This window comes from Sorex fumeus, unplaced genomic scaffold (genome assembly GCF_029834395.1).
Source record: "Sorex fumeus unplaced genomic scaffold, SorFum_2.1 ptg000264l, whole genome shotgun sequence".
Classification (NCBI taxonomy): domain Eukaryota; kingdom Metazoa; phylum Chordata; class Mammalia; order Eulipotyphla; family Soricidae; genus Sorex; species Sorex fumeus.
In genome coordinates, this window is record NW_026606321.1 from 6,341,327 (window position 1) to 6,350,701 (window position 9,375).

The 9,375-nt window shown below is 37.5% G+C and overlaps 1 non-coding gene across 1 annotated transcript; it reads left to right on the forward strand.

The window, feature by feature from the left end:
* The first annotated feature begins 5,919 nt into the window (after positions 1-5,919).
* LOC130018400 (U6 spliceosomal RNA) lies at positions 5,920-6,024 on the forward strand. The gene has a single exon (XR_008791571.1). It is a non-coding gene; the product is annotated as a U6 spliceosomal RNA (small nuclear RNA).
* Positions 6,025-9,375: the final 3,351 nt, after the last annotated feature.

Here is a 9,375-nt window from a genome sequence, read left to right on the forward strand (position 1 = left end):
CCTGACTTCAAGGGGCACTGTTCTCAGAAAATAAATAAAACCCTTTTCTCCCAGTTCTCTCGAGAGGTAGCAATGGAAAACAACTCCGGAACTAATGAGGTTTGAGAAAGGAAAGCAATCTACGTGATTGCAGGAAAAATTAGCTTTCACTGGAAATTCCTGCTAGAAGGGTAGAAAAATATAGGTGTATGTGTTGGTCATGAACCCTGAAGCCAAACTAGATTCAGTCTTAACTCGCCATGTCAGTGACCTCGGGTAAGCCACTGTGTTATTTGGTGGCTCAATTCCCTCACCTATCAATTGCTCTACTTCACAGTATTGTGGGAAAAGTTGATGAGATCGAACACATATTCTCTTGTATGTTTGTATCTTCAGGCATTCAAGTTTTATTCTGTGATTTGTACTAAATCTTTCACTCTAAAAGCTTTATTTTTTCTTTCTTTTTTCCTTTTTAGCGCTATTCATGTATGCTAGCAAACAACACTGAATATAGAAATTGTTCATAATCAATTAGAATTAAATTTTTGATTTATGGTTGCTATATATGTGTTAATAAAGGTTATCAGAAAAAACTCATAATCAAGATATGAAAGTATTCATATTTGATGAACTTTGACTGTCTTAGTTTCATAGTACCACCAGTGGAAAAAAATTAAGGAAATTCATTTCTGAGCCCCATTTCAGAATACTTATTTAATTGGGACTCTGGAGGAACTATCAGGTTGAATATTGATTTACCAAAGAATCAAGATTTTGTAGAGCCTTGGAGATATCTCTGTGAATATTGACTGTATGCACTGTTATTATTTTTGAGATGAAATGGAAGCATTAACTATGTTCTATTACTTCTGAAAATCAAAAGAATTTTTTATGGTTCTAAAAGAAATGGTAATATTTCTGCTCTGTGAATCTGAGATGATTTCATAAGAAAATCTAGAACTTTCTATATATAAGTCCAATTAACTAACTAAACTTAAAATAAAACTATATAATAAACATAAAATAGTTTTATAAAATAAAACTAACATCACAAGAGTTAAGAGTAATTATTTTTGTTATAGCAAGATACACATACTATGATAATTTGCAGATATATTTCTAATAATGGCCACAGGAGGATTAGGACTAGTGTGAGTAATTTTTGAATAATGCAAAGAATATCTTTTAATCTTATGCATGGAAGTAATAGTTATGGCTACACATTTTATTATCATAAGGTACTTTAAAACTGGGTACATGCAAAAAATCAGGAGAATTTCATACTCTTAATCATGTGTTAAATGAATTTTCTATGTAACTACTTATGCAAAATGGAAAATCCAGTGGAGAGCTGGAATAAATAAAACTGTCTCCATAATGCTCCTTTGTTTCATCTTTACTTTCCTCTTTTTTTCCTGGTCCAGTTTTCATAATGTATCCACACTGTAGTTCCTCATTCTACATCCTGTTGAATGTGGGCCCAGTTTTTACGAAACACATTAGAGATATTAATAAGTAAATATTTGTTTGTAAACTTAACTAAACAAGAAGTAACATTTTCTGACCGGAGAGATAGTACAGTGGGCAGGGCTCTTGCTTTACATGCCTCAGACGTGGGTTCAATCCCCCAGCTCCACCTCTGGTCCCCTGAACACCATCAGGAGTGATCCCCAAGCAGAGTCAGGAGGAAGCTTGAGCATTGCTGGATGTGGCCCACAAAACAAAATGAGTAAAAGTTTTCTTACAAAGTTACTTTGTTGGTTATTATTAGAAATTATTAGTTTGTTTTTTAATCTTTTCCTGAAACAAGTCTTTTTCTGAAGCACTTCATTAATACAGTTGGTGGCAGATTATACTTCCTAAAAAATAAAGTACCCTAAGAATTTCTGCTTTAGGTAATAGCAAATTAATTTTTTTTTTTTTTGCTTTTTGGGTCACACCCAGCAGTGCTCAGGGGTTCCTCCTGGCTTTGCACTCAGGAATTACTTCTGGCGGTGCTTGCGGGACCATATGGGATGTAGGGGATGGAACCCGGGTGGTCCGCATGCAAGGCAAATGCCCTACCTGCTGTGCTATGGCTCTGACCCCAATAGCAGATTAATTTAGATTTCACTAATTATCTTCAGATAACAAACTATTTTTTAAAAATAAAGGAAAATATCTTAAAGAAAAAAAACCCAAGAGCAAGCTGGAACAGGAAGAAGGAAAACTGGGAGTTGAAAGAAGCAGTTAAGTCCAGATAAGTCCCAATGTGTGCATTGCTAGACCTGAGTCTGAACACCAGTCTGACCATGTCCCTGAGGACAATCCTGTAGCATGGCAACTGTGACTGTCAGCAGCACAGTAAGGGCGAGAACTCCGGCCTACCACAACAAAGTGTATGTGGTAGCCACAGCTGAAATGGGTGACTTCTGGCAAGCAGCATAACGGAAGTATGTGAATTCCAAATAGAGCAACCCCAAATGGAAGAGAAAGGAAGAAATGTAAAGCTAGATCAAAACAAATTTTCCTGCAGACACGAAGAGTAATGGAAATTGAACAACATAAAACACATACAAACTATACACAACAATAAAAATAGCAACTATGATTTTGTTTTTAGATTTTATGATACAAATGCTTTCTATGTGTATGTATATACCTATGTTAACTTTATATATGTGTGTATATATGTATATATATAATATATATATATATATATATATATATATATATATGAGCAATTCAGGCATGCTAAGTGGCACCGTTCTTACTTATTGTGTTTTGTAAGTAGCACAATATAAATTAGTTCTAAGTACACAGTGAAGAATCAAAGATATATTCTAAATCCCAAGAACAAACACCACAAGACATGATGCAAAGACCCACTGCTGTCAGGAGTCATTCATAACTTTCACCCTGTAAAGATGAACTCTGTGTGGCTCAGCAACTTCTGTGGTAGAACTGAAAACCATAGGATTACAAACACTTTTTGAATCAAAAAGAAAATTTTGATGGACATAGATTTTATTTTATTTTATTTTTATTAGTGGGACATCATGAGGTACAGTTGCAGACTTACAAATTTTTGTGCTTGGGTTTCAATTATACAATGATCAAATCCCATCCCTCCACCAGTGCCCATTTCCCACCACCATGGATCCCAGGATCCCAGTATCCCTCCCACCGCCCATCCCCCCCTCTGTGGCAGGGCATTCCCTTTTGTTCTCTCTCTCTTATTGGGTGTTGTGGTTTGCTAAAGAGGCAATGGGTGACAATCATGTTTGGTCTATAGTCTACTTTCAGCATGGACATAGATTTTAAAATATGAAACACAATATGGAAGATATATATAAGAAAAATACTTATTAAAAACTTTAAATGTATGTGCTTTGAAAATGCCTGCTCATTTGATATAAATTAAGATCTTAAAGTGATAAAAAAAAAACTTCCTGATGAACAATTGGCAACCAGATACCGGAAAAACTTCAGATTTTAAAGACAAAATAAGGTACAACATAATTACCTCTCTCATATATGGACTTAAAGGTATAGAGCAAGGGAGCAACAAATTGTCAGAAGTGACAGAACTGGAGAGCTGTGTGTAAACTCAAAAAGAGCACAGCAGCGGCAGCCATCTGTCCCGCCGCCAGTGTTCGGTAGTCTCACCCACTTCCCCCACCCCGGAGAGGTCGGTGGCAATGGGCAGGCGAAGGAAGGAACAAGGGCCAGGCTGGTTGATGTCAGTTGCAGTTTATTCCAATCCTCTCTCCATCCACTGCTATCTCTCTCCTCTGCCTCTCCTCCTGCTTCTTCCTCCCCCATGCTACTTCATTCTCCTTCTCAATCCCCCTTCATCTTCCTTCTCTGGAGTCTGGATTCTGATTCTGATCCCCCAGCCCACTCTTACAGTCTAGTTAAATCCCAAAGCATGAGGGGTTGGGGTAACAATTACACATAGGTGCAATCACAATCAATAGGGGTAGAATTCTTTCCCTCCGGGACATCTGCTCCTAAGACAGATCCTCATTATCAGATCAATCCACCCTACAGTGGATTCCCCTGGGTGTGTTTCTCCTCTCCTTGTCTAACATATAAGCTTATCTAATATAAATCATTTTGTATGGATACAGTAAGAAATACCTTAAACTTATAGAATTGCCTTCCTAGAGCCATCTCGATCTCAGACTACAGTGCTCAGGCCAGATAGTTTTTCCTACCCTAAGCAGGGTCCTACTGTCGTTGTTACTTTTGGATCATGACAGCATTTGTCTATGATCAAGCTCTTATAGTTAAGAATTGTGGCACTTTGGCCTCACCCATTTCAATGCCAGGGTAGCTCACCACTTGCCCTGTGTCCATTCAGTCCCTTGTCAGGACCCTGATTTGGGGGTGTTAGGAACCACGGGCAACTGAGGCTTAAGTCGAGAAAGCAGATGCCCGGGAGTGAATAATATTCAAAGCCAATTAAATCCCAAGTTACAAAAGCATAGTATTAACTGTCTTTCTGTATCTATACAAAAAGGACATTGCATAAAGTAAACTATTCAAAAGACATTAGGAGAGGAGAAAGGCAATATTTCACTCATACATATAAAATCATAGATTTCTGAGAAATCTAACCTTACAAGTTAACAGAGTCTGATTAGGGGGAAAGCTGATTAACTGGTTGGGGAGGAGAGCATAGGGAAGAATTTACAGATAAACACAATGGAATGTAAGTGCTTCAGGAGCACTGTAATGGGTGTAACCTGATAAACCTAAGTTCCTTGTGGAGAAAGGGAGAAAGGACAAAACAATGTCATCCTAGAGAGCCATTCCAGAGAAATGACAGTGGGTATGGGGTTGTGTAGTTGAAATGGAGAGGCCTTAGGTCTATGGTGGATGGGAGTGGGGAAGTAGGTTCTCCAAAGGTTGCTGTGGTGTTTGAAAGATGCATCTATGCATGAAACCATCACTAACATTATTGCAAAATATAGTACCTCAATGAAGATTTAATAAATTAAAAAGACTTTAAAAAGTACAGGATAGAGAGAAATGTGCTTAAAATTATTGGCTAATAGGAAAATGAAAATTAAGATCAAGATGAAATATTAAGCATTCTTGAAAAATTGACTTCATTCCCTTTGTTTTTTTTTTGTTTGTTTTTTTGTTTTTTGCTTTTTGGGTCACACCTGGCAATGCACAGGGGTTATTCCTGGCTCTGCCCTCAGGAATTACTCCTGGTGGTGCTCAAGGGACCATATGGGATGCTGGGAATCGAACCCGGTTTGGCTGCATGCAAGTCAAACACCTTTCCCGCTGTGCTATCGCTCCAACCCCCTCATTCCCTTTGGAATAGGAAAGATAAAACTCAGTGCCAGCTATGTTGTAGAGCAACTGGTACTCTCAAGACTCCTTGATTCTCTGTAGTTCTTCATAGCCCCTGATTTCCATAGTAATAATTCTGAAAGAAAGATGCTAGAAGAGAACTTTATCAAACAGCCATGTCTTTACTATAAGTATTTTCTCAGTCCCTACTGACAATAGTTTTTAAAGAATAACTTCATCACATATAAGTTTAGAGTGATTGGACATTTATACAGATAAGGGTTTATGCTACATTCTTCTCAGTCTTGGAAGCTGTCTATTCATTATTCTTCATCTTTGTATATATATATAAAATTTAAAAAATATAAATAAACGTATGAGCTTTTGCTTGAGTTTTGTATGGATCTAATGTTTACAGAAGCTCGTTGACTTTGAATATTTAGGTTGATTTCTATATCTCAGTGAAGCAGTGTGCTTCATTGAAATTCTTTGTACATATATCATTTTCTACTTATGTGAGAGTATTTAAGGATTGTTCATAAAAGTAGTGAAGTACATATATACCTACAATTTTCTTGAACCAACTGAAGATTAGATCAAAACAATAATTTTGTGTTACAAAAACAAAAATAAATCCAAGCAAGTAATGAAGTGCTCGCCTCGGCAGCACATATACTAAAATTGGAACGATACAGAGATTAGCATGGCCCCTGCGCAAGTAATGAAATAAACATTTTTAAAAAACTGTTCCATCTTGGGTTCTTTGTCCTAGAATTTAGGTAACAGTTCAAACTTGGGTTGCGTCAACACTTTCTTCTGGATGTTATGAATTTCCATCTTGTAACCATGTTTTTCTAATTCAGCACGTAACTAATTGGAAAAGTCATCCTCTATATTGTCATCATACCAATTATCCTCCCAGACATGCGCATCTTTGTCTTCATCTAAACCAGTCCAGTCTTCCGCTGGGAAATCCTCGAACTCGTCATCCTCCTCCAGGAGACCCAATCCTACTGGTTGCTTTTTCTCTGACGTCGCGACCCTCTCGCTGCCACCGGTCCCAGGCCAGTCACAAAAAGGCCGAACTCTCCTTGGGGTACTGCCACGGTCGCCTCAGAGACCGGGCTATACCTACAAGTTTTTAAAAAACAGATTTTCAAATTACCTTGCATGATACTTGTACCCTTTGACATTCCTATCAGCAGCTTATGAGAGGTTGTTAATATTGAAAAAAAAGCTTTAATTTTCCGTGGCAAGAGTTCATCCTTTCCTCATGTTCAGTAGCAAAGCCAGGCAGGTTTTGTGAACCTGAAGCTCCTGGGGTGGTACAGAGGGAGAGACTGTTACGGGGCTTGGAGCATGCCCTGAGTGAAAGTTCTAAATGCCTTGCAGTAAGCCACTGTGAGCCTATGCACCCACATGGGATTGAGGAATTTTCCTGGACTCATCACCACCTCAGCTGTGGTGAAATCTGAGAAGAAATCTGAATCTTTTTGGAGGAGGTCTTTTTCTAATATACCTATGTGAGTGGAGGAGAAGAATGAAGTAAGAACTTTGGTCAGTTATCTCTATTGACAATGTCCAGATTAATTTTATTGGACATAACTTGGGGGTGGTATGTTCCAAGCATGGACTGGTACAGGTCAAGATGCTGCTAGCATCCTAAAGGACATAGGCTCAAAGAATTAGCTCTTCTCAAAAATCAATAGTGTGACATTCGGAAGTCCTGAGGTTTGTTGGCATTCACACAGGGGGAAAGGGAAAGAAAGAAAAAGAGGAGTGGGGAGGGAGGGCAAGGAAAACAAAGACACTCCTTTGAGTGTTAAGTACTAGAACCACCACTAGTGGGTAGAAATTTAAAGTCAAGAGGCAAATACTTCAGAGATGTCATGAGACCAAACCTAAACTATTCATAGCCAAAGAAGTGCCAAATATGTTACATCATAGATGTGTCAGCTGACACTTGGAGCAATCATCAAGCATATTGTAATATATAAATGTATTGGACCAACAAGTTGTGCACCTTAAACTTACTCAGTGTTGTTTGTCAATCTGTCTCAATTAAACACTATTACGGCATCAGGAGAGTGAACGTGCACTTTTTTCCCCTTTTTTTACAAGTTTGTGATTGGCTTATTATTATTATTATTATTATTATTATTTTGAGTCAAGCTGATTGTGTTTAGGGTTTACTTCTGACTGTGCTTGGGGATCACTGCTGGAGGACTGTGGGAACCAACATATGAGCTACTGGTGACTGACCTGACCTTGGTCCGGTACCAAGTACCTTAACCCCTGAACTATCTCTCCAGTCCCAACTGTGCATGTTTATTTTCAAAACACCAGTAAATGGTATATCATCATTTTGCCTTTGTAAACAACAGCTGTCACTATACTATAAAACCCACAAAACATTGCTGAGAGAAATGACTGTACATGTTAAGCATTTATCATGAAATATTTACTATCAGGTGCCAAAACAATGTAATCTTTAATATTTACTTGAAGTAAGTTGTTCAACTCACTGTTATTTCTTTGGCTGCTAGCTTAATAGATTTATTTTTCTATTTTTATTTTATCTTTTGAAGATATTTCTCAATTCTGGCAGGTAGGTCTTACTTGTATTTGCTTTCTCACTGGATGGTGAACGATTATGGTAGAAAGATGAATACTAAAACAGGGGAAGGTGAGGACAAAGTTTACGCTGGCTGTTGTCCTGTCTATACTGGGTGCTGACACACTCTGGGAATACAGAGCAGCTGTCCAAAAGATGACCCCCATCTTGGTCTACTAAACACCCTCACACAGCAGCATATATAAAGATTGTTGGCTCCTTTCCATATATTAGAAGATACTTTCCATAGGAAACTTCTCAAAGCATGGATGAGTAACTGAATCTCCCAGGCACTCTGCCATGTTGGTTTCCTGATCTTAGCAGAACACCTATCTGGAGTGGGTTCAACCTCTGCAAGAGACCTAACAGCTTTTGGCCCTCATGTCTGTGAATAGCTCTGCAAATGACCAGCGTAAGCCTTTAATGAGGAAAGGGAATAATGAAGTTGGTGGACTGATACTCTCTCCACGACTTTAAGTCTTCTCAAAGGACAAAAGGCTGAAGGTTAGACAAGAATATAACAAAATAAAGAACATGGAAAAATCCATGTAAATATAGTCAGCTGATCTTAGAAATACTTGCTCTTGGAGTTCACCCTCTATAATGCAAGGAGTCCCAAATGCATTGTCTCAAAAATTCTATATGTAAAACCCCAAATGCAGAGGTGATATCGTTAATGTTGCAAGAGAATTTGGAATATGTCTGTGACCTCTGTTCTCGGGGCTTGCTCACTATATTCTATACAACTTCCCCTGTTTTGTCTCCAAACCCACCAATTACTTCTGCAGTCTATGTGTAATCCACATTACATGCACCAATTAAGCTTTATTACTAGCGATGACATCTTTCTTTCCTTTCGGTTTGAACATTTTTCAGATCCACCTTGAAATCTTCAAAGTATTGCTGTTTGATATTTTATTCCTTATTTTATTTTAAAGATATTTTTGCAACCTTCTGTAAAACCGTCATTTTTATAATTTTAATATCTGAAGTTTTTCAAGCTGAGTATTTTTATTGAATTGTTTCTTCTGGTTATTATGCCTTGATGGCTTGTTTCCTTGGTATAAATGCCCTTCTCCCTTATTCTCTATACTTACTCACCAAAATGCTGAGCCCACAATTTAAAATGTGTATTAAAAAGTCTCCTATTGAGTTCTTGACTTTTTGTGAGTTCTAGGCTTAATTTCCTAATTTTAGACCAGAGCTGGCACTTTCCCAAAGAAAACATAATTTTTATATGAGAAAATATATTTCCCTATAATTTATTCTTTTTCCTTCTCTGTAAATTTTGAATACGTTTACTGTGCAGTGTATTGTTTTGACTCATCCCTGCATTATTGTGTTTGGTTTAGTCTATCATATTGCTAGAAGGAGAAGCCCAACTAAATCCTTAAATTAAAATGTACAGATGCAATAGATACTCACATATATCTATATCTATATCTATATCTATATCTATATCTATATCTATATCTATATCTATATCATCTATA